The sequence below is a fragment of the Ursus maritimus genome, unplaced genomic scaffold (genome assembly GCF_017311325.1).
Source record: "Ursus maritimus isolate PB19 unplaced genomic scaffold, ASM1731132v1 scaffold_23, whole genome shotgun sequence".
Lineage (NCBI taxonomy): Eukaryota > Metazoa > Chordata > Mammalia > Carnivora > Ursidae > Ursus > Ursus maritimus.
In genome coordinates, this window is record NW_024424786.1 from 31,152,049 (window position 1) to 31,174,199 (window position 22,151).

Consider the following 22,151-nt stretch of genomic DNA (forward strand, 5'->3'; position numbering starts at 1 on the left):
TAACGTTCATCTGATATGGAAAATAGCCTTTAACAAACAAGCTGTGAAATAGCTGAATTTAGCAGGGTTTGCGTAAGAGTACTTATTTCACCTAGCGATTAGATATTGCTGTTCTTAGAGTGAAATGTTAAGCTTTCCAGTAAAATGATTGTTCTGATCCTTGGAAGTTGTCTGGGCTTGGGCAAGTGACTTAACCTTTCTGAGTCAGCTTCTTTGTCTTGTGAAGTGGGGCTAATAGGGGCACCTGCGTGGCTCAGTTGGTTAAGTGTCTGCCTTAGGCTCAAGTCATGATCTCAGGGTCCTGGAATCAAGCCCCATGTCAGGCTCTTTGCTCAGTGGGGAATCTGCTTCTCTCTCTCTCTCTCTCTCTCTGCCCCTCTCCCTGGCTTGTGCTCTCTCTCTCTTTCAAAGAAATAGATAAAATCTTAAAAAAAAAAAAAGAAATGGGGTTAATAATAGTACCTGCCTCAAAGATTAGCTATAAGCATTAAGAGAGACTCTGTGTAAAGCTTATAGCATGATACGTGACACATGCAAGCAAGTGGTCATCATTGCCTTGCTATTATAATGTGAGCTTTGCCAAAGAAATGCTGCACGAAAGAAAATTATTTTAATTATACTGATATTTTGAAAACATTTTAAACATTATAAAAAGGACCTCAGAGTCTTTAAGGGAGAATTTGAAAATAAAGAGAAATATGGAAACAGGGAAGATCACCCATAATGCTACCATTCAAATGCAACCTCTGACACTTCTATTTTTTTTCTAGATGCTATGTAAGTTTATCTTGTGTATATCATTTAAAATTGGATTTCTGCCTTTCCCATCATTCCACTATCTTCATGTTGTTTGTTAGAGCAAATTTATGGCCCACTCAAAGCAAGCTTATGAGACTTCATCCTTGTCCTTCTCCTTTTGAGGGTCCTTCCCCTTCTCCCAGTTTATCTTACCGTACTTTTATGGATCTCTGTAACTTGTTAATGTTCCTTTTGGAGTTAGCAGAGTAGAAATCAATGGCTCTCAACTCGGACTGCACGGTAGAAGCACCAGGAGAATTAAAAAAAATACTAACACTCAAAAAACATCCTAATTTTAGGAACATTTCTAGGGATGGGGCTGGGCATCAGTATTTTTATTTTATTTTTAATCTTTTAAGGAGATTTATCTTATTTTTTTTTAATATTTTATTTATTTATTTGACAGAGAGACAGCCAGCGAGAGAGGGAACACAGCAGGGGAGTAGGAGAGGAAGAAGCAGGCTCCTAGTGGAGGAGCCTGATGTGGGACTTGATCCTGGAACGCCGGGATCACGCCCTGAGCCGAAGGCAGATGTTTAACGACTGCGCCACCCAGGCGCCCCTAAGGAGATTTATCTTATTTTTAAAAAATATTTATTTATTTTTGAGAGAGAGAGAGAGACCACAAGCAGGAGGGGCAGGGAGGGGGAGAGAGAATCCCAAGCAGACTCCCCACTGAGCATGGAGACCTCTGTAGAACTTGATCTCACCACCTTGAGATCAGGACCTGAGCCGAAACCAAGAGTCAGTCACTCAATCGACTGCACCACCCAGGTGCCCCTGTTTCATTTTACAGAGGGTGGGGGAGGGAGCCCATGTGTTAGAGAAAGGGTGGGGGGCGGAGAGAGAGAACCTTAAGCAGACTCCCCACTGAGCACAGAGCCGACAAGGGGCTTGATTCCAGGACCCTGAGATCACGACCTGAGTCAAAATCAAGAGTCGGACGCTCAACCGACTAAGCCACCCAGGCGCCCCCCAGTATTTTGGAAAGCTCCCCAAGTGTTTGCTTATATAAAGAAACACATAAATAATTGTACAATTTTCTATATCATTATTGCATATCTTTCCTAAATACACACTGCTTTTTTTTAGACTGAAAAAAAGCCTAAATTTTGTGTGGTATTGCTGCCAAAAATGCATAGCTGGGATCTAATCATTAGGAAACATCCAGCAAATCCAAATAAAGGAACGTTCTGCAAAATGTCTGGCCTGAATTCTTTAAAAATGTCGATGTCTTAAAAGACAAAGAAAATTTTTGAAACTATTCCAGAGTAAAGGAAACTAAGGAGACATGACAACTGAATGTAAAATGGAATGTGGATTTTCTTCTGCTCTAGAGATTATGGAAATAATTTGAAAATTTGAATAAAGTCTGAAGATTTGAAAATAATATATCATCATTAATAACGGATTGAGGGATAAAAGGGCTTTGTGTCTAATTTAGACTCAAGGATTCAGGAAAAAAATATGCACTAGATATGTATGTATATATGTGTATGTGTATGTGTGTATATATACACAGAGAGAGACAGAGACAGAGACACAGAGAAAGAGAAACAGAGACTCAGAGAGGAAATGATAAAGCAAATTAGGTTAAGTGTTAACATTTGAGGAATCTGGGTGAAGGATATAGCATAATTTTCTTGCAAATTTTTCATGAGTCTGAAATTATGTCAAAATAAATAGTTAATTAAAAAAACGCTCAAATTCTTATAAGGACCTAAAAGAATAAAATAGGGACAGAATTTTAAAGTGCAGAAAACCCACTTTTTGTTTTGTTTTGTTTTTGTAAATATAATCCATAGCTACATGGAGAGAGATGTTACTTAAGAAGAGACTGTTACCAGAATATAGGCGAGGGGGCTCTCTCTGGGCTTCTAAGTGTCTGCTGATTTAAGGATCCGACAAATGCTGGCAGAGTACCTCCAATAGAGGGCGGTGCAGCCTTATGAAGAACGAATCACATCATAGGGTTTTGGGTAACATTACCCAAGGTAGATTCTAAAGCCTTAACAAATGGAACAGAGGCACTGAGAATCTTAGAGCTGAATTCTATCTACATCCCATTTTACAGATGAGCAAACTGAGACTTAAAGAGGGAAAACCACTTGCCCAAAGTCATGGTCACAAGCAGCACAACTGTCTTGCAGATAATAACCACAGCTATCATTCTTCGGAGGCTTACTATATGCCAGGCACTGTGTGTACTAAGCACTTAAATGTGTTAACTCTTTAATCACAGGCCCCTCCCTTTTTTTTTCAACCTGAGGTTGAGGCTCAGAGACATCAGTAACTTAGTTAACGTCACTAACGAATGAGATTCTGGCTGTGCTCATAGCTAACATGCCATTCTGTCCTACAGCTTTGCTGGGATACCTACCCTTGAAGAACGGATCACCTAATAGGGGTACAGAACACAGCTGCCGAAGCAGGAATTTATCTTGGCACCTGCTGATGGACGCGTGCACACAAGGATCCAGAGATTGAGTGAAGGAAGATGCCTGGGACCAAGGAAAGCAGAAATGGCGGGGCATGCATTACCTGTGGCAATGGGTAGGTTTGGAGATGGTGAAGAGAAGGCAGAGAGGAGAGAGTAGAGAGAAAATAGGGAGAAAAAGCATAAGGTCTTGGGGGGGAAGGCAGTGAGGCTATAATCTTTTAAAAATTATTATTAACATATATAGTATTATTTTTTCCAGGGGTACAGGTCTGTGATTCATTAGTCTTAGACAACACACAGCGCTCACCACAACACATACCCTCCCCAATGTCCATCATCCAGCCACCCCATACCCCCACTCCTCCTCCTCTCCAGCAACCCTCAGTTTGTTTCCTAAGATTAAGAGTCTCTGTGGTTTGTCTCCCTCTCTGGTTTCATCTTGTTTCCTTTTTTCCTCTCTTTCCCTATGATCCTCTGAGTGGGGCTAAAATCTTAACTCCTCTCCTAGGTACCCTATGTCAGCCTGTAACGAATCCTTCAGCTAGTCTTGTTAGTTCTTTTTTTTTTTTTTAATTTTATTTATTAGAGAGAGAGAGTGTACAAGCAGGGGGAGGGGCAGAGGGAGAGAGAGAGAGAAGTAGGCTCCCTACAGAGCAGGGAGCCCGATGCAGGGCTAGATCCTGGGACTCCAGAATCATGACCTGAGCCAAAGGCAGACACTTAACTGACTGAGCCACCCAGGCACCCTAGTCTTATTAGTTCTACTTCCAGAAACATCTGTGATCTCCCCATTTCTCTCCATCTGCACTGCCAACCCCCTGCCTCAAGGCACAGCTGTCCTCACCTGAACTCTTCAAAAGCCTCCCAGCTGGTCCCCTGCTTCTTTTCTTGTACTAGCCACAGTTCATTCGCCAGACGACAGCCAGAGTCATCTTTTAAAACATCTATCAGGCCATGTCACTCTCCTTTGAACATCTTCGGATGGCTTCCCATACGCTTAGCACAGAATCCAAACTCCTCACCAGGCTCTGCTTGAGGTGGCCCCTGCTTACCTGCCTGACTTCATTTCCTACCAACCTCTTCCTTGCTCATGTTGCTTTGGCCACATGGGCTGTCTCACCCCAAGAACACATGAAGCTTGTTGCCACATTAGGGCCTTTGCACTTGCTGTTCCTTTTGTCCAGAATGCCTTTTTTTTTTAAGGTTTTATTTATTTATTTGACCGAGAGAGAGCACAAATAGGCAGAGTGGCAGGTAGAGGGAGAGGGACAAGCAGGCTCCCTACTGACCAGAGAGCCCAATGAGGGACTCAATCCCAGGACCCTGGGATCATGATCTGAGCTGAAGGCAGATGCTTAACCCACTGAGCCACCCAGGCGCCCCTCCAGAACGCTTTTCTTCCAGGTCTCCATGTGGCTCTCCCCCTCTTCTCCACTGTCCCCCAGTGGATTGGGGTCTGAAAGAGAACTGGACGTGGGTTCAGACAGGCCGAGGTGGCAGCTCGTCCTGATTTTGCAGTTAGGGTTTGTGGGTAACACCATTTGCCTCGGTCTTTAAAGGGTTAACAACCAGGTCAGGGGATTTTAGAGTTTAAAAGTCTTAGCCCCAGATGGGACCCAGTCTACATGTAAAGAAAAAATGAGATTAGAGCCGGGAAGTGACTTGCCCAAGGCCAGGGGGCCAGCAGCGCTTCCTCTGTCTTCCGGAAACATTCCATCTCTCTGAGTTAGCTTTCTTCACCCAGAAAATGCAGAGACAAAGTCTTCTGCACAAGAGCAAACATATACTGTGAGAGGCCTTTGCAAACTGAAAGGAGGGGCTCAGGTGATATTTTAGTATTATCTGGCCAGAACTGCCAGCTTGGCTTTAGCTCAGGCCCCGATTCATTATTTTAACAAACTTTTATTTAGTACCTAATGCAGGTCTTGGTCTCAGCACCAGAGACTTTGCAGCCAACACGGCCCCTGCCATTCTGAACCCTCACAGCACTTACACTGAGGTGCCGTGTGTGCAGCTGAGTGTGTGCGTGCACGTGTGTGTGTATGTGCGTGCACGTGTGTGTTCTGTGGTGGTAAGTGCTATGGAGAAAAGTAAAGCAGGCAAGGGCAATGGGGAGTTGTTAGAGGTGGGAGAAGGGCTGGGATTGTAAATGGGGCTGGGGTGGGGTGTCAGAGAGGGCATCACAGAGAAGGTGACCCAGATTCTGGACTACACTTAGCACAGTGAAGGGAGACCTTTTAAAATTTTTTAAAAATTAAAAAAAATATTTTTTTAAAGAAATGTATTTGTTTTTGGGCAGCGGAGTCTGGAGGGAAAGGCTGATTTTGCTGGGGTCTGCATCCATGACCATCCGCCCCTGCCTTGGAGCGAAGGCTGCAGAAGTGAAACCTTTGTCATCAGCACTCTTCAGACCATCAGATGCAACTTTCCGCTTCCTTCTCACAGTCCAGACCCAAGCAAATGACCTCAGGGAATAGCAGCAATAATTTGCATAAAGGCTGATTGTCACATCTTCTTTGAGTAGTTTGGGAAGGGGGCAGGAACTACCGTGGTTGAGCCCTACTGTGTGCTGAGTGCAATGCTAGGCTCCCAGGTACCCCATTTCCTTTTATCCTCTAGGCAGCCCTACGAGTGGGATACTATTGTTCCCATTTGGTAGATGAGGGGACTGAGGCTCTGAATGCCCATGTGAGTTGCTCAACATCAGCACAATCGGGAAGTGACAGACCCATAGACTGAAAGCCACATCAGCCCGGCTCCATATCCTGTGCTCGCTTGTGACGTCACTGTCCCTTCCCGGCACTCCAGGTTGGAGTGGTTTGGAACACAGCTACTGAAATCTTCCCCATTAGGAATTCAGAAATGACATCGTCCAACGCCTTCATTTTATAGGTCGAATGAGTTAGCAACGTGAATGTATGTCTAAACTCTGGGTAGTTGTGCCGTGAGCGTTGGCTTCCTGTCGTCACAGCTTAGAAACCAGAGGTTTAGGGAGATGCCCAGGTCGCTTGCCTGAGGTTACGGAGCAGGTTAGCAGCAAACCTATACTCTAAGGCTGTCTCGGGCTTCTGATCTTTCCAGACACCCCCTCCCCCCACCTCCCCAGCCACGTAAGGCTTCGAGTCAAGGGCTGTTGTGTCAATGACGAAGAGAAAGAGGAAGAGCTGTCAGGCCTACAGGGGCCTTGATGCTTACTTAGTTCTGGAGGAAATTGAGAAAGTCTCGAAGTCCCCTGTCCCCTACATCCTTGTCCCCTGCCCCTCCTCCCCCTAGATAGGGAGGGATGGGGGTGCAAGGGAAAACCTCTCTGGATGGCTTGTATTCAGATTTGCAGCCAAGCAGTATTTATTCAGCCCTATTCGTGCCAAGCACCCAATCCCCACCCTTCAGGCCCTGGCAGGTTAGTGAGGGACCAAGAAGCAACCAGACACTGAGAGTTCCGTGCTACCACTGGGGTCAGCATCAGGTGCTGCGGGGGCTCAGGCTCAGGAAAAACAAGGTTGGATGATGTCTTCAAGGCCACAGGACTGGCAGGGGCTTTCTGTGATGTCTTCACACCGTGATGGTTCCGCAGAAATTCCCTGAAAATATCCACTCCCGTGTTTGTCAATGAGCAGCAACCTTTTAAGGCTTCTGTGAAAATGATTATGACAGGGGATGCCTGGTGGCTCAGTTGGTTAAGCGTGGGACTCTTGATTTCAGCTCAGGTCATGATCTGGGGTCAGGAGATGGAGCCCCGCGCCAGGCATAGAGCCTACTTAAGATTCTCCCTCTGCCTCTGCCTCTGCCTCTCCCTCCCCTGTGTGCGCACACTCTCTCTCTCACACACACAAACAAGGACATGAATATTACAGGTGCATGGCCTGGGGGAGCGGCGATGAGGGTGTGGGGCCAATGGCGGGGAACAGCCATGAGCCTGCGTGTGACGCTGAAGTCGCTGCTGAGGTTTGGCTCTCGTTTATGCCGCTCACCCTCGCATCTGTCCTTACATGCGATTTGCTTTTCAGAGTGCTTTTGCTTGGAGAGGCAGGCCGGTGGTGGGCATTGAGGGCTGCTGTATGGGGCTTGCATTCAGGGGTTGAACCGAAAGAGCCATGATAATGGCAAGAGCTAATTTAATGGGCCTCTGTGCAGGACCGGGCTACATCTGGGAGGTGGGGGTGGGGCTGGTGTGTGTGTGTCCCACCTAGTACCTGGTCAGAGGGGGAGGGGGAGGAGGAGGGGCTAAATCAGGAGAAGGCTTGGCTCTCATTGAATCTTTCCAGTACCGGGTCAGGTCACTTGATTTTTCTTTCCATTTCAAGGATGAGGAGGCAGAGGCTCAGGCAACTTCAGGGTCACACAGCCTGTAAAGATTAGAACTCAAGTCTGTCTAGGCTCCACTTTCCCGTCTATACATGGGTGTGTGTGTGTGTGTGTGTGTGTGTGTGTGTGTTTGTGAGAGAGAGCGTAGGGGGGGACTTAATTTCTTCTTTCTATTTAAATGAGAAATGCTATGGAGGGGGTGGCGGAGGGGAGAGGGAGGGATGCTGGCAGTTTCCGTTTCTAGGAGTAAAGGTTCCACACTTTTGGAGCCATATCTCTTTGTTTGGAAAATTCACGAGGATGGGCCTTCATAGAAACACAAGCAAGTCCCTGCCTATTGTTCTTGGGGAGGAGGGTGAGGTCACCCCAATCTCTACACAGACGCAGTGGGCTACACAGAACACTGATGTAGTTCTCTTTAATGAGGTGAATTGGTGTCTTCTTAACGGACCTTCGCCCTTGAGGAGCAGGGGAGAAACAGTCCCGGGGAGAGACTCTAGCTGGACAGTAGATGCCTCCCTGGGGGCTGTTGAAGATTGAATAATGGAGGCAAGGAAGGTTCCGGGGGCCCTTAAGACTGCCTCCTCTGAGCAAGTCATTCATTCATTCACTCATCCCTGCGTGTCATGGGCTCTGCTAGGCTTCGGGAATACACTGGTGAGTTGTCCTGAGCTGAACTCTGGGTGGGTGCGGGGGGGGGGTGGTGAAAAGGGCAGCAAAGCAGCCCCGAACAGGGTAGCTAAAATTGGAGCTGACTGTAGGACCTGTGAAGCTGGAGTTTTGATGTCAGGGTGGTGGGAGAATGAGAGGCTCTGAGTCATATTAATATTTGGATATTTTAAAACCAGGAAGATCAAATGGATGCTAAGATAAACTTACAGTTAGAATCTGGAATCAGGGAAATGCAGTTTCGAGATGTGTTTGGCTAGTAGAGATGATCTCTTTAATTTTAATTTTGATTTTAATGTCAATAGGTGGGGATTGCGTTCCCAGCTTCCTTGGTTCTCACGACTCCCGAGCAGCCCCACCTGAATCACATATGTACCTTATCAGCCACCTGCCCGGCCCCAATGGCTAACAGAGTTTCCTGCCCTAACAGTAGAGGTCTCAGAGCTTTGAGAGTCTGTTTATTCAAGTATTAATGAACCAAAAGCAGATTTGCAGAATGAGGTAAGGTTTTAAACTTTGAACTTTTCTCTGATTCTCACTGTAATGGAATAATGGTGATCTTGTTTGGTGACCTTTATTGATGATAATGATGATTGGTACAAATAATTGCGAATAAGCTGACATTCATTTCTATTCATTCATTCCACATATAGTTATTGAGAGCTGCGGTGTGTCAGCACTTTTGTAGGTCTGGGGAATACAGCAGGGAAGAAGACAGACAAAAATGGAACTTGAATTTCAGTGTGGGTGGAGGGAGATAGACAGTAGAGAAGATACATGAATAAAATGCATAGTCTATGAGATGATGATAAGTACTAAGGAGAAAAAGTGGGAAAGAGTAAAAGTGTTGGAGGAGGAGGAGGGTTCAGATAGGGTGGTCATCATAGGCCTCACTGAGACAATGAATATTTAGTCAAGACTGAATTAAGTGAGGGAGCTGGCCATCTGGGGCAAAAATGTTCTAGGCAGAGAAGACAGCAAGTGCAAAGGCCCTGAGGTGGGGCTGGCCTCGTGTGTTAGAAGGGATATTAATACGTCATACACTGCTCTAAGCTCTTTCACTCCACTGAGGGAGGTACTATTATGTTTCCATTTACAGATGGGCGAACTTTGGCCAGAGAATCTAAGAAACTTGCCCTGGGTTAAATAAAAGGCAGAGCCAGGTTTCTAACCCAGGCAGTCTAACTCCAGAGCTTGTGCTCTTACTAAGCTAGGTTAAAGAAGTGATTTCATTAGCCTGGGTAGACCCAGGTACTGAAGATTTACAACTCCAGCTTGAAGCCGCCTTCCTAGCCCTGGAGGAAAACCCTGGGTGTGGTAGCAGGGGAGGGAGTGACTCAGGCCTTGGCTGGCTTCCTGCTGAGTCATTGCTGATGGGCTGTGGAGGGAGGCGAGTGGCACTCAGGCCTCACCTCCTCACGCTGGCAGGTTCCTGCCCTTGGGGGGCAGATGCCTGGCAACAGGTCTTAACCACACACCATCAGTGGACTGATTCGTCTGACTTTCCCAAGAACTTCGTTGTGAAATTGTGGGTGGGCTCCATTTCCTGGCATTGCCCCACAGCCAGCAAGGGGGAGCAGCCCAGGAGGCTGACTTTCTGCCCAACCTAGCCCTAAATTCTCCAACATGTCCCGGATAGACACGTTCTGTCCCTTGTCAGGCTGACGGTCTTTCACCTTGGGTTGAACTGTCCAAGAGCAACTAGCTGTGTGTTTGGCAAAGAACAAGGTGCCCAGGGCAGCCACACACACCACCCTGGCCTCATGACGTTCACCCTCTTGACATACTCATTCACAGATACAGCCGGGAGGGAACGGGTAAGCACTACCATAGGTACATGGAGTTTGTTAAGATTTTAAAATAGGGATTCATGAATAATAATAGCTAACATGTCTTGAGCCCTTACTATGTGCCAGTTTTCTCAGCAGTTAACATGTTTTACCTAATTTTCAAAACTCTCCCAACACCTGATAAGGGAGATGCTTTGACCATTTTTCAGATATGAAAATGGAGGCTCAGAGATGTCACAGCTAGGGAAGGGCAGAAAGGACATTGCGCACAAAATCCCGGAGTCAGGAAGGTGCAGGCTGGCTTTGGGGAGCTCCGATGGGCTGGTGGAGAGCAGAGGATGGGGGAGGAGCACAGTGAGAGACGAGGCTGTCCGATGAGAGATGGCGCCGGGACCGGCCCATGAAGTTGGACTTGAGTTCGTGGTGGTTGGGAACCACTGAAGATTTTTCAGCATGTCTCCCTTTGGTGACCCAAGGCTGTAGCTTTGTTGCTTTGGTTGAGGGTCGCCTTGGCACATGAATCATGGGGATCGAGCAGAAACAGTAGGAAGAACTCAGACTCTGGTGGTGAGGAGACATCTCATTCTCTCCTTGCTCACCAAGAATCCTCTGTATTAGCTGAGCTTGTGCTGCAGAATATCCTTAGAGAAAAAGCTATATGTTCCAAGAGATGTCCTGACGGGTGCTGCCCACAGCTGGCGGGTCCTCTCCTTTTGCCCCCACAACCTCTTCTGATTCAGCTCTTTTTCTGGCTTTCACCTCTTAGTTCCCCAGTTGTAGTGTGCACATTTGTTGTTTCTGTCCACCCGGAATTTCTCCTTTTTTTCTGCAAAACTTCTCCCTATTCTCATTCTGTGATCTACTGAGTTTGCCTCATGATACCTTCTTGTGGTAGGCGCCATTACTTACCTACCCAATCCAGTCTCCCTCTTCTATGGGTTAAGAAACCCTAATTTCATTCTGGGTGATGTCACCACATGGCCAGTCCCAGGCAACGGATCATGGTACATCTAAGCCAACAAGGGCCCTGTGTCCGACCTTCCCAGACTCCCTTGCAGCTAGGGGCATCCATGTGACCCAGTTTTTGTCAATATGACCTGAGGGGAAGTCAGCTCTGTGGCTTCCGAGAAAGCTTTTGATTTTTTGACAAAAGGAAACAGTTCCACTTTCCTCCGCCCGACAACCCTTTCCCCTGCCCCACAGTCATGATGGCTAGAGCTTGGGGCAGCTTGAAGGGTGTCCACTGAGGGTGGCCAGCAGCCATTGCATGGAGGAAGCCTGCCTTGTGAGGAGAGAATACAATCAAACACAGAGAGAAAAGCAACAGTTCAGGGAGATAAAGAGAAAAAAGTTGAGGCCTCATTTGAACATTTAGCTTCATCAGAAACTGGCACCGTGCCTGGAATTTCAAGTTATGTGAGCAATATACATGCTTTTGTTTTTTCCTTATGCTTGGTTGAGATGGGCTTCCATTACTTGTAACCAAAGGCCCAGGTCTCCTATCTTTTTTTTTTTTTTTTAAAGATTTTATTTATTTATTTGACAGAGATAGAGACAGCCAGTGAGAGAGGGAACACAAGCAGGGGGAGTGGGAGAGGAAGAAGCAGGCTCATAGCAAAGGAGCCTGATGTGGGGCTCGATCCCACAACGCCAGGATCACGCCCTGAGCCGAAGGCAGACGCCTAACCGCTGTGCCACCCAGGCGCCCCCCCCAGGTCTCCTATCTTAAGGGCGAACATCTAGCAGTGCTCCCGACCTTCCTCTGCCTGTAACACCTATGACCTTGACCAACTATTATGATGTGCATGAGGGTTCCAGTCACATGTCATCTACCCACCCGCCCTCAACCTCAGCACCCCATGCCCTAAACCCAACCCCCTCCCTACTCCCCACCCTCACTCTTCCCCCATCTCTACCCTTTTTAAAAAAGAGATTTGTTTATTTATTTTAGAAGGGGGGAGGGGCAGAGGGAGAGAATCTGCTTCCTTCTTGGTCAAAAACTGGCCCAACAGAATAAAGGAGGAAAGCCAGGGTGTCACCACATACCAAGGCTGCTTCAACTCCACAATGTCCTCAGAATGTCCTGGCGACACCACTGTTTGAGAAACAATGAGATTAAGAAATGCGAGTCAAAGAGAAAGCAGCGAGCTGGGTGGGCAGGGGTGGGGTGCACGGGGTCTGTCTGATGGGGGGGGGAACCTTACAGGCCATGCACCCATTCTCTGGTTTGTTCATTCATACAACACATGGTTTATGCTTTTCTTCTTCAGCTTGAGATAGAATTGACATATAGCATTATATTAGTTTTAGGTGTACGGCATAATGATTCGATATTTGTATATATTGTGAAATGATCACCACAGTTAATCTAATCAACATCCATTATCACACATAGTTATAAATCTTTTTTCTTTTTCTTTTTTTAAATTTTTTTGTCTTGTGATGAAAATTTTTAAGATCTATCGGCTTAACGACTTCCAAATATGCATCACAGTATTATTTACTGTACTCGCCATGCTGTGCATTGCATCCAATGATTTATTTATTTATAATTGGATGTTTGTGCCTTTGGAGCCCCTCACCCATGTCACCCACCCCCACACCTCCCACGTCTGGCAACCACCGAGCTGTTCTCCACACAACACGTTTTTGTTGAGCACCTCCTTCGTGCTAGACTCTAAAATGATCCCAGCCTTCTCTATATAGGTGAGGAAATGGGAAGTACATATATGAAAAATATAAAAGAAAGAAGCTGCCTGGTGAGTGTCCATCTTTCCTCAGGCTTCTCAAAGAGAAAGTGACCTTTAAAATAAAACAGATCAAGTCCAGATTGGCAATGAGAAAGCCTCTCTCTTGGGTGGGATTTGGGACATTAAAATGAGGTGTCACTTTGGGATTTAGAATCTCTGTTCCTGGAAACCTTCAAGAATGAATACCTAAACCACTGACTCATCCTTAATAGCTCTGTGGGGGTACTGCGTAAAGCAAAGGCTTCCGAGTGAACAGACTTAGGTTTGAATCCCGATTCCTTCCTTCCCTCCCCCCTCCTTCCCTCCCTCCCTCCCTCCCTCCCTTTCTTTTTTGCTTCCTTCCTTCCTGAGATCAAGGCTTTTATTTTATTTATATATTTAATTTTGTATTTGAGTATAGTTGACATGGAATATTCCATGAGTTTCAGGGGTACAACAGAGTGATTCCCAATCTCTATATTGTCATGCTCTGCGCACCACAAGTGTAGATGCCGTCTGTCACCATGGAACGCTATGACACCACCACTGACCGTGTTCTCTATGCTGTACCTTTCATTCCCGTAACTTATTCACCCACAACTGGAAGCCCGCATCTCCCACTCCCCTTCACCCATTCTGCTGTTTTTCCTTTTTTGAAATGTGTGGTTTAGACAAATTGCTAAACCTCTCTGAGCCTCAATTTCCTTAGAGTTATTGTGAGCATTGTGTGAATATAATAATACTATAATTTTTTTGAGGACTTAACTATTTTCTGGTCCTGATCCAAGCTCTAGAAGCTTATTAGCCTATTTATCCTCACAACAAGTGAGGAGGGGAGACCAAGGCAGAGAAGGATCAAATACCTTGCTGGTCCATTGCAGAGCGTGGCTTTGAAGTCATCAGGTCTGGTTCTAGAGCCTATGCTTGTAAGTGGTTCACTTGCTGCTGCCCCTATTGGCAACGTGGAGATGACTCACTCATTTTAATCACTGGAGAGGATATTCAAGCGGTAAAATGCATAGGTTCTGCAGCCAGATTGCTGTGGTTCAACTTCCTGGTCTATCACTCATTAGCTGTGTGACCTGAGTTGTGAACAAATCGTTTACATTCTCCATCCCTATCTTGATTTCCTCATCTGTAAAATGGAGAGGGTTTTTATGAAGATTGAATTACACAAAAACCTTAGAATTGTATCTCGTTCATGGGAAGTCCTCTGTGGATACCGCCACTGCTGTCTTCCAGGGGTCATCACTCCCTCAGGGGGACCTGAATTATGTTCCTCCCTATATTCACCCTCCTAGCACCCTCTCCCTTCTTATGTAGCACTTAGGACTCACGCCACTGCTACTGTATTTCTAAGAGATAGAAATCCATGACATAAAACTTTCCTATCACTTAGAATTTTCATTTAATGCATATTGAAAGAGCTTTTTAAAAATCTTATTTAGACCTAGATTTTTTTCAAAGATTTATTTTTTTTTTAAAGACAGAGAGAGACAGAGAGAAAGAGAGTATGTGGGGCGGGGCAGAGGGAGAGAGAGAGGAAGAATCTCAAGCCGACTCCCTGCTGAATGCAGAGCCTGACACAGACCTTGATCCCATGACCTTGAGATCATGACCTGAGCCGAAATCAAGAGTTGGATACTTAACTAACTGAGCCACCCAGGCGCCCCTAGACATAGATATTTTTAAAAGATTTTATTTTTTTAAGTAATCTCTCCATTCAGTATGGGGCTCGAACCCACAACCCTGAGATCACGAGTCACCTGCTCCACCAACTGAGCCAGCCAGATGCCCCTAGACAGAGAGATTTATCACATATCGAGTTGCTCTGTTTCCTTGCCTTTTTAGTTCACAATAACTCTTCATTTCAGTGCTAAATCAGCATGGAATCTTTTTGAAGACATTGTAACTGGTGGTTAAACTCAGCACCTGTACCACTAACAATGCACAAAACTCAAGAAAAAGGGAGAAGAGATGGAGAACCGTGCAGGTTTGTGCACGCGCAATCAATGACAGCTACATCACAACCATCCCCTGGCAGTCAGCAATTTGAGATACCACCAATTTCAACACACGACCTTCTTTCAGGAGTGTAAAAATATGGAAAAAAGTGTTATAAATCTGATGATGAAATACAATATTAAAACTTAAATGTCCCCCCCCCACCCACCCAGTTGCATGATTCCTTATTTGGTTTTCCAAAAGCCCACCATGGTTTAGACCAAACCTGTAAGTATGACTTAGTAATGACGTTGTGTTGGTTAAAGCAATGCTAGCTGCTGTAGAAGAGAAATCCTAAAACTGCATCAGTTAACACTATAAACACTATGCATTTTACAGGTCAAGAAACGAGGCTCAAAGATGTGAAATGATGTGCCCAAGACCACGTTGCTCTGCAGTCATGGAGCTGGAGTGGAGCCTCATATACCAAAGCTCTTCCCATTACATCTGCTTGTCTCTTTGAATTATACAAGAAAGGCAAAGGGAGAGAGAGAGAGAGAGAGGGACACTATAGTCCTTTTCACATGGGGCCGATTCACTTAGAAGGTATCTTTGCTATTTCCAAGTCTGGGGATTTCACCCATAGTCTGTTACCTCCTACCAGTGGATCAGAGGGGATCAGGCTGCAGTGTTTGCTACCTGCCAACAGTCTGGGTTTCTTTTGGATGGGTCTGGCTACAACGTACTCTTCTGGGTACATGACATTTGGGAGCAGTCATTTTGACAATGAAAGAAGATACATCTATAGATAAAAGTTGTAGAGGGGGCGCCTGGGTAGCGCAGTCGTTAAGCGTCTGCCTTCGGCTCAGGGCGTGATCCCGGCGTTCTGGGATCGAGTCCCACATCGGGCTCCTTGGCTGGGAGCCTGCTTCTTCCTCTCCCTCTCCCCTGCTGTGTTCCCTCTCTCGCTGGCTGTCTCTCTGTCACATAAATAAATAAAATCTTAAAAAAAAAAAGTTGTAGAAGAGATGTAGACGTAGACATTAAAAAGAGACTTCAAAGTAAAAACATTCAAACACAATGTGTAGAATCTGACTGAATCCTAGTTTGGAAAACCAGCATTAAAAAATACTTGGAGGTGGCGCCTGGTTGGCTTAGTTGGTGGAGCGTGTGACTCTTTATCTCAGAGTTGTGGGTTTGAACCCCACGTTGGGTGTAGAGATTACTTAAAAATAAAATCTTAAAAAAAATATTTGGAACAATTGTATATATTTGAGTGTGGCTAGAATACTTGGTTATAATGAGGAATGAGCTTTCATTTTCTTGTGTATGATAATGCTATTGAGGCTATGTAGAAAAATGTCGTATGTTTTATTTTTTATTTATTTATTTTTAAAAAGATTTTATTTATTTATTTGACAGAGATAGAGACAGCCAGCGAGAGAGGGAACACAAGCAGGGGGAGTGGGAGAGGAAGAAGCAGGCTCATAGCGGAGGAGCCTGATGTGGGGCTCGATCCCATAATGCCGGGATCATGCCCTGAGCCGAAGGCAGATGCTTAACTGCTGTGCCACACAGGCGTCCCATGTCTTATGTTTTAGAGATACGTACTGAAGTATTTAGGGATGAGATATCATGAAATGTGTACTTTGAAACATCAACAACAAAAAGAGCAATGGAAAAATAGATGAAGCAAACTTGGCAAAATGTTAAGAACTGTTAAATGTTGGTAATAGGTATGAGGATGTTCATTTTATTATTTTTTCTCCATGACATTTACTGTTTGAAGTAAGACAGTGGGGATATTTGGATGAGGCTTAAGAATGAATGTGCTTATCACTAGTATTTGTCTTTTTTCTTTTCTTATTGAAGTATAGTTGACAGACAGTGTTCTGTCTCTGGTGTACAACATAGTGATTTGACAATTCTATGCTTTACTCAATGCTCACCATGGTAAGTGTAGTCACAGTCTTTCACTATACTCGTATTTGTCTTGTTATATTTACTATTGATTGATCAGTCAATTTTCTTTATTCCCTTTCCTCCTCAACTGTAGCTCGATGAAAACGGGAATCTTGCTAGTTTTGATTATTCCTAGCACCTGTATTCCTGGCGTCTAGCACAGTCTCTAGTACACAGTTGGGTTTTTAATTTTTTTTTCTGCCAAGCTCAACTCTCACTGATGAGAATTGGCCTTTCTCCATCATTGCCAGCCTTTGCTTTGGTTCTCCCTGATTCTGGCTTCATCTCTGGCTCTGCAAGTTCCCCCATCCACAGCCCTCCCCTACCTCATCTTGGTCTATTCCTGGTCGATCCCTGGGGTCTGTCCGACAGGCAGGAAGCAGAAGGCTGCTGGGGGCCCCCATGCCCATCAGTCTGAGCACCGGCATGCAGCATCTCCCACCCTCTCTCACGATCTGCTGCCACCACACTATGGACTCCTGGAGGCCAGGGACCTTCCCCTGCACGTCTTGGTAGTTGCTGGAGCATGTGGCGTGGCCCATAACTGGTGCTCTGAAACCATTTTTTTAAAAAAGATTTTATTTATTTATTTGACAGAGAGAGAGATGGCCAGCGAGAGAGGGAACACAAGCAGGGGGAGTGGGAGAGGAAGAAGCAGGCTCATAGCGGAGGAGCCTGATGTGGGGCTCGATCCCAGAACGCCGGGATCACGCCCTGAGCCGAAGGCAGACGCTTAACGAACGACTGAGCCACCCAGGCGCCCCCTGAAACCATTTGTTGATTGACCACTTGCATTCCCCTTCTTGGCCTTACTTCACTCCTGTTAGATGACAAATATTTTCATGTATTAGTTTCTTTTCTCCATATTATTTTTAATTATACAAGTAACACATGGGCATTGTAGAACAATTAGAAAGTGGAAATACACTAAAAGAAAAAGAATCAGAATGATCTGAAATCTCGTCTCCCATTGTTATCATTTGGGTACATTATTAACTTAGCTCTGTGCATATATTAATATGTTTTTCTGTCTATAAAATGAGATTGCTTTTTTCCGGCTTCCTTCCTCCAATAACATATGGAGAATATTCTTCCAAAGCAGTAGGGACGTATCTATGCCATCTTTAATATCATAAAGTGTTCTCTTACAAGGCTATACTATAATTTATTTAACTAGTTCCCTATTGGTGCGCATTTTGGTTCTTGGTAATTTGCTGCTGCATTGAGCATCCTTGCATCTTTCTCTCTGTGAGCACTGGCACTCACCCTGCTGTTCATTTCAGCAGGTTCCCCTTCCTCCCTCCCTCCCTCCCTCCCTCCCTCCCTTCCTTCTTTCCTTCCTTCCTTCCCTTCTGTGTGCCAGGCTCTTTCCTATTCAGTGGAGAGACAGCAACAGTGGATTTTCTGGGGTAAAGATGGCTTTATTATTGATGTTACTATTATTACTAAAGACTTACTACACGTTGCCACACTGCCCCCCGAGAGACTAGATTGGCTTCCATTCCCACCTGCGATGTGTGAGTGTCCTGTGCCCCATCCCACCATTGTCTTTAAGAGCCACCTCTGCAGGGAGCTGTCTAGCAGTGTGTCTGGCATCTGTTCCCTGCTCTCTTCCTCCTTTGGGTTCTTTCCTTGGCCACATCCATCTCAGGATCAGCTCTGGCCTTTGGTGCTGCCCTTCTCAGGTTAAATGACTCTAGCTTTCTGCCTGCCCCTGAGCATGCTTTTAATTTTGAGGTTCCTTGCAGATCTTCCCTCTACTTGCCATGACCCCATGCAGTGCTCCCCACAGTCAGCCACCACTCTTTGGCCCCCAAATGGAGGGCTCAGACAACCAGAGTGAAAAGAAGCAGGCAGAAGTCTGGGGCTCCGTGGCTGAAGGCAGCTTTTATTCTTCCTTTGCTTCTTAGATTTTATTACTACCCTCGGGAACCAATCAGGGGGCTCTCCCTTGATCTGTGTGCAGGAGACCTAGCCATAGCTGGAATTGAATCTTAGCCCTTGGCCTAAATCCTTCCAGGGCAGCAGGGATGACCCTTGGCTCTCAAGGATTAGTGCAGAGTGAGCAGCCATGTGTTTGGATATGGCCTTGGAAAAGGGGGATCTGTGGTCCTATGGAAAGGGCATTCTGTTCTGAGAGTCCAGGCCCAGGTTCTGAGCCCTGGTTCTGCATGTTCATGTGACCATACTAATCAGCCTTTGGGGTGTCTGCCCAGCTCACTGCCACCCCTGTCTGTGCATCTGCCCTCTGGTGGGGGTGTGGGCTTTGGTGGTCATTTTTATATGATATGACCCTATCCCTTTAGCCACATTGTTTGGACCAGGGATGGGCATGGGATCCGAACTGGGCCAATCAGATTTCTTCTGGAAATTGGGATTTGAAATGGTGTAGGGCTCGTTGTAATAACCTGAAACAGAGGAGGGAAGAACCAGAAATAAGTGCACAGAGATGCAGAGAATGGATGCAGGATGGATGGCCCGCAGCGCAGGGAGCAAGAGGCAGATGTGGAGAGACGACTGGCCTGGATCTTGCTGGGTTTCCAGTCCCTGGTGCCCCGGCTGTCTTCCTGACTTGGAGTCTATGAGACACCCCAGTGTTCTCATAAGAAAGCCCCCCTTTTGGCTTCAGCTCTCCCTGTAACCTGCACACAAGCAAACACAAATCTTACCTAACATGGTGAATGGAGCTAAACGTCGGACTTCCTGAGCCCACATCTCAGCGTTGTTGAGAGGGCCGCATGAATAAATGTGTGTAGGTCCGGTGTCCATCCTGATTCATCAGAACCTGTGCCTGACGGGGTAAAACATTTTGAGTATCATCATTGCCTGTAGGTGAAAGAACTTTGTAAACTTTAAAACGGTATAAACTTGTGTGTGTGTGTGTGTGTGTGTGTGTGTGTGTGTGTGCGCGCGCGTGCGCACATGTGTGAATACCTATATGTACCCTATGTCCCATCCTAGTCCCTATTCTGACTTTTCCTATAAACTTCTCCATGGCTTAAACAAGTCATTGTCCTTCTCTTGGCTTTCACTTATTTATCATTTATTTATCAGTGAAGTCGGGTGGAATGCATGACCTCTAAACTCCCTTCAAGCTCTGAGAGTAGAAGGTTAATTCCTGCACATGGTCCAGGCATGCAGAGAACACACCTGCCTTGGGGCTGGTGCTGAAGGCCTGGAGGCTAGGAGCCAGGGATGCTCCCAGGTAACAAATGCCAGGCTGGGTTAGGGAGTCAGGCAGGATCCCTTCTCTGCTTTGCCCTGTTTAGGTTTATGCTTCTGCTGTGCAGATGTCTTGCTCTAGGCATAATGAGTCTCCAGGTTGTCACTGTGTCAGAAGGGACGAGGGTCAGGAAAATCTAGCTTTGCCAGAAAAGCCAAGACCTTGAGGACACCTGCTGTGGCCTTACCAATGCTGGGATCACAGCTGGTCTATAAACTCCTCCTCTCTGCTGGATTTCTCTGCTTAGGACAATAGCCAAGTCGGAACCTGGCCCAGGATCAGCCCAGCCCAGCTTACTTTTCCAGAGCCAAGGCTCAAGGCATTTTCCTTCAGGTTCTTTATGTTTTTGGTGACTGCGAACTTCAAGTCTTGGCTAAATCAAGTGTATTGACATTTCTTAACAGCCCGGAAATTAATGGAGGTCATTTGGAAAGGGTGGAGGCCCAGACTGAAGGAGGTCTTATTTTCTCTCCTGCAGAGTGGGAGCAGTGTCAAGAAAGACTGCAAGACAGAAGCTTTCTGCTAAAGCACTGCTGATATCTATTTTTTGAAGGTAATCTCTATACGCTATGTGGGGCTCGAACTCACAACCCCGAGATCAAGAGTCACATTCTCTACTGACTGAGTCAGCCAGGCGCCCCCTGCACTGCTGATATCTAGAACAGCTGTGTTACTATTAGCAAGTCACTTAACCTCTCTGAGCTTCCATTTCTTCATCTGTAGAATGAACGGGTTAGACTGGATGGCCCTCAAGGTTCTTAGTGTTTGTTACATTTTACAATTCTCTGAATCTCAGGATGAAACCCTGATAGCATAAACAGCATATTTCAACAGAGTGGATGCAAGCCTCTGAAAAAATGTCTGATGAAAATGTCAAAGATGGAGACAAATGACAGATGAAGGAGAATCGGGGGGAGATGAGGAATTTGTCTATATGTCCTTGTCCTGAAATCGTCCATTTACTATGTACCTAAGGGGAATTTAGGGATATCTATATTATGCTGCTCTCAACATGAGGTTGAAGGTTAAAGGGTCAGGGGGAGATGTTCAGGGTGGGGATTGAGGAGGGCCCTCCGGGCCAGGAATGCCCGCCGGGGAAGCCGTCATGTAGTGGTTTAATTCAAGCTTCAGCTTCAGGCAGACCTGTGTCTCCTAGTTCTCTCTCCTGTGTGTCTTTGAGCCGGTTATCTTAAACTGTACCTGCTTTCGTTTCCTTAACCGCAAATGGGGATCATGAGAGTGCCCCTGGTATAAGGCGTCGGTAAGGATTGAATGAGGTAAAGTGTATCAAGTAGCTTGCACAGGGCCTGATACGTAGTGAGCAGCCAATAATGGCAGTGGATACTATTACTTCAGTTTTTACACTCTATCTTGGCTTATAGTTTCCAAGTAAGTGAAAGAAGACTCAAGGTATTCTGCTGATAGGTGGTAGTCTAGGCCTTTGAAAATTTATTTTGCTTCATAAGAAAAAGAAAATCCCACCAACTCAGACCAAACTCAAGAGTATTTTCTCAAAGCATGGTTGGAGGAAGCTAACTGCATTCGGATCACCCATGTGCTTCCTGGTGCAGGGTCCTGAACTTTTATTCTAATTAGAAATAGAACTCTGATTCTGAGTCTCTGAGGGGGGCCCAGAAATAAGCATGCTAGCTAAATCCACAGATAAAGGCTGAGAGTCAGGCTTTTAAGGAGCATACTGCCCTGCCACCCAATAGAGTAGGCCAGTGCTTCTCAAACTTTAGTGTATATAGGAATCTGCCGGGAATCTTGTTAAAATGCAGAGTCTGTTTCAGTAAGTGTATTAGTCAGGATTCTTTAGAGAAACAGAACTAATAGGAAATATATATATTCGTAACACATAGTATGTATATATATATGTAATATATAGTATATATATTAGTAATATATAGTGTGTAAATTAGTAATATATACAATACAATATACAACATATAATAATACAATATAATACTTACAATATATGTATATGCAATATACAATATTTACAATATATAATATATACAATATACAAATATATACAATTGTTTTTTTTTTTTTTTTTTTAATGATTTTTTATTATGTTAGTCACCATACAGTACATCCCCGGTTTCCGATGTAAGGCTCGATGATTCATTAGTTGCGTATAACACCCAGTGCACCATGCAATACGTGCCCTCCTTACTACCCATCACCAGTCTATCCCATTCCCCCACCCCCCTCCCCTCTGAGACCCTCAGTTTGTTTCTCATAGTCCATAGTCTCTCATGTTTCGTTCCCCCTTCTGATTACCCCCC

At 45.5% G+C, this 22,151-nt stretch overlaps 2 long non-coding RNA genes across 8 annotated transcripts in view; one reads left to right on the forward strand and one right to left on the reverse strand.

The window, feature by feature from the left end:
• The window catches only part of LOC103672300, an 87,800-nt gene that overhangs the window by 61,361 nt on the left and 4,288 nt on the right, over positions 1-22,151 (forward strand). For 6 of the 7 annotated variants that reach the window (XR_005837107.1, XR_005837104.1, XR_005837105.1 and 3 more), the window contains 5 exons: positions 3,161-3,351; positions 5,538-8,200; positions 8,518-8,713; positions 15,075-15,281; positions 20,339-20,413. This is a non-coding gene — a long non-coding RNA (uncharacterized LOC103672300). The remainder of the gene's footprint in view (positions 1-3,160; positions 3,352-5,537; positions 8,201-8,517; positions 8,714-15,074; positions 15,282-20,338; positions 20,414-22,151) is intronic. The other variant, XR_005837106.1, reaches the window with a different exon arrangement.
• LOC121104769 lies at positions 7,180-14,245 on the reverse strand. Its single transcript, XR_005837112.1, has 3 exons — positions 13,595-14,245; positions 12,049-12,097; positions 7,180-7,584 (listed from the first exon to the last, which is right to left on the reverse strand). It is a non-coding gene; the product is annotated as an uncharacterized LOC121104769 (long non-coding RNA).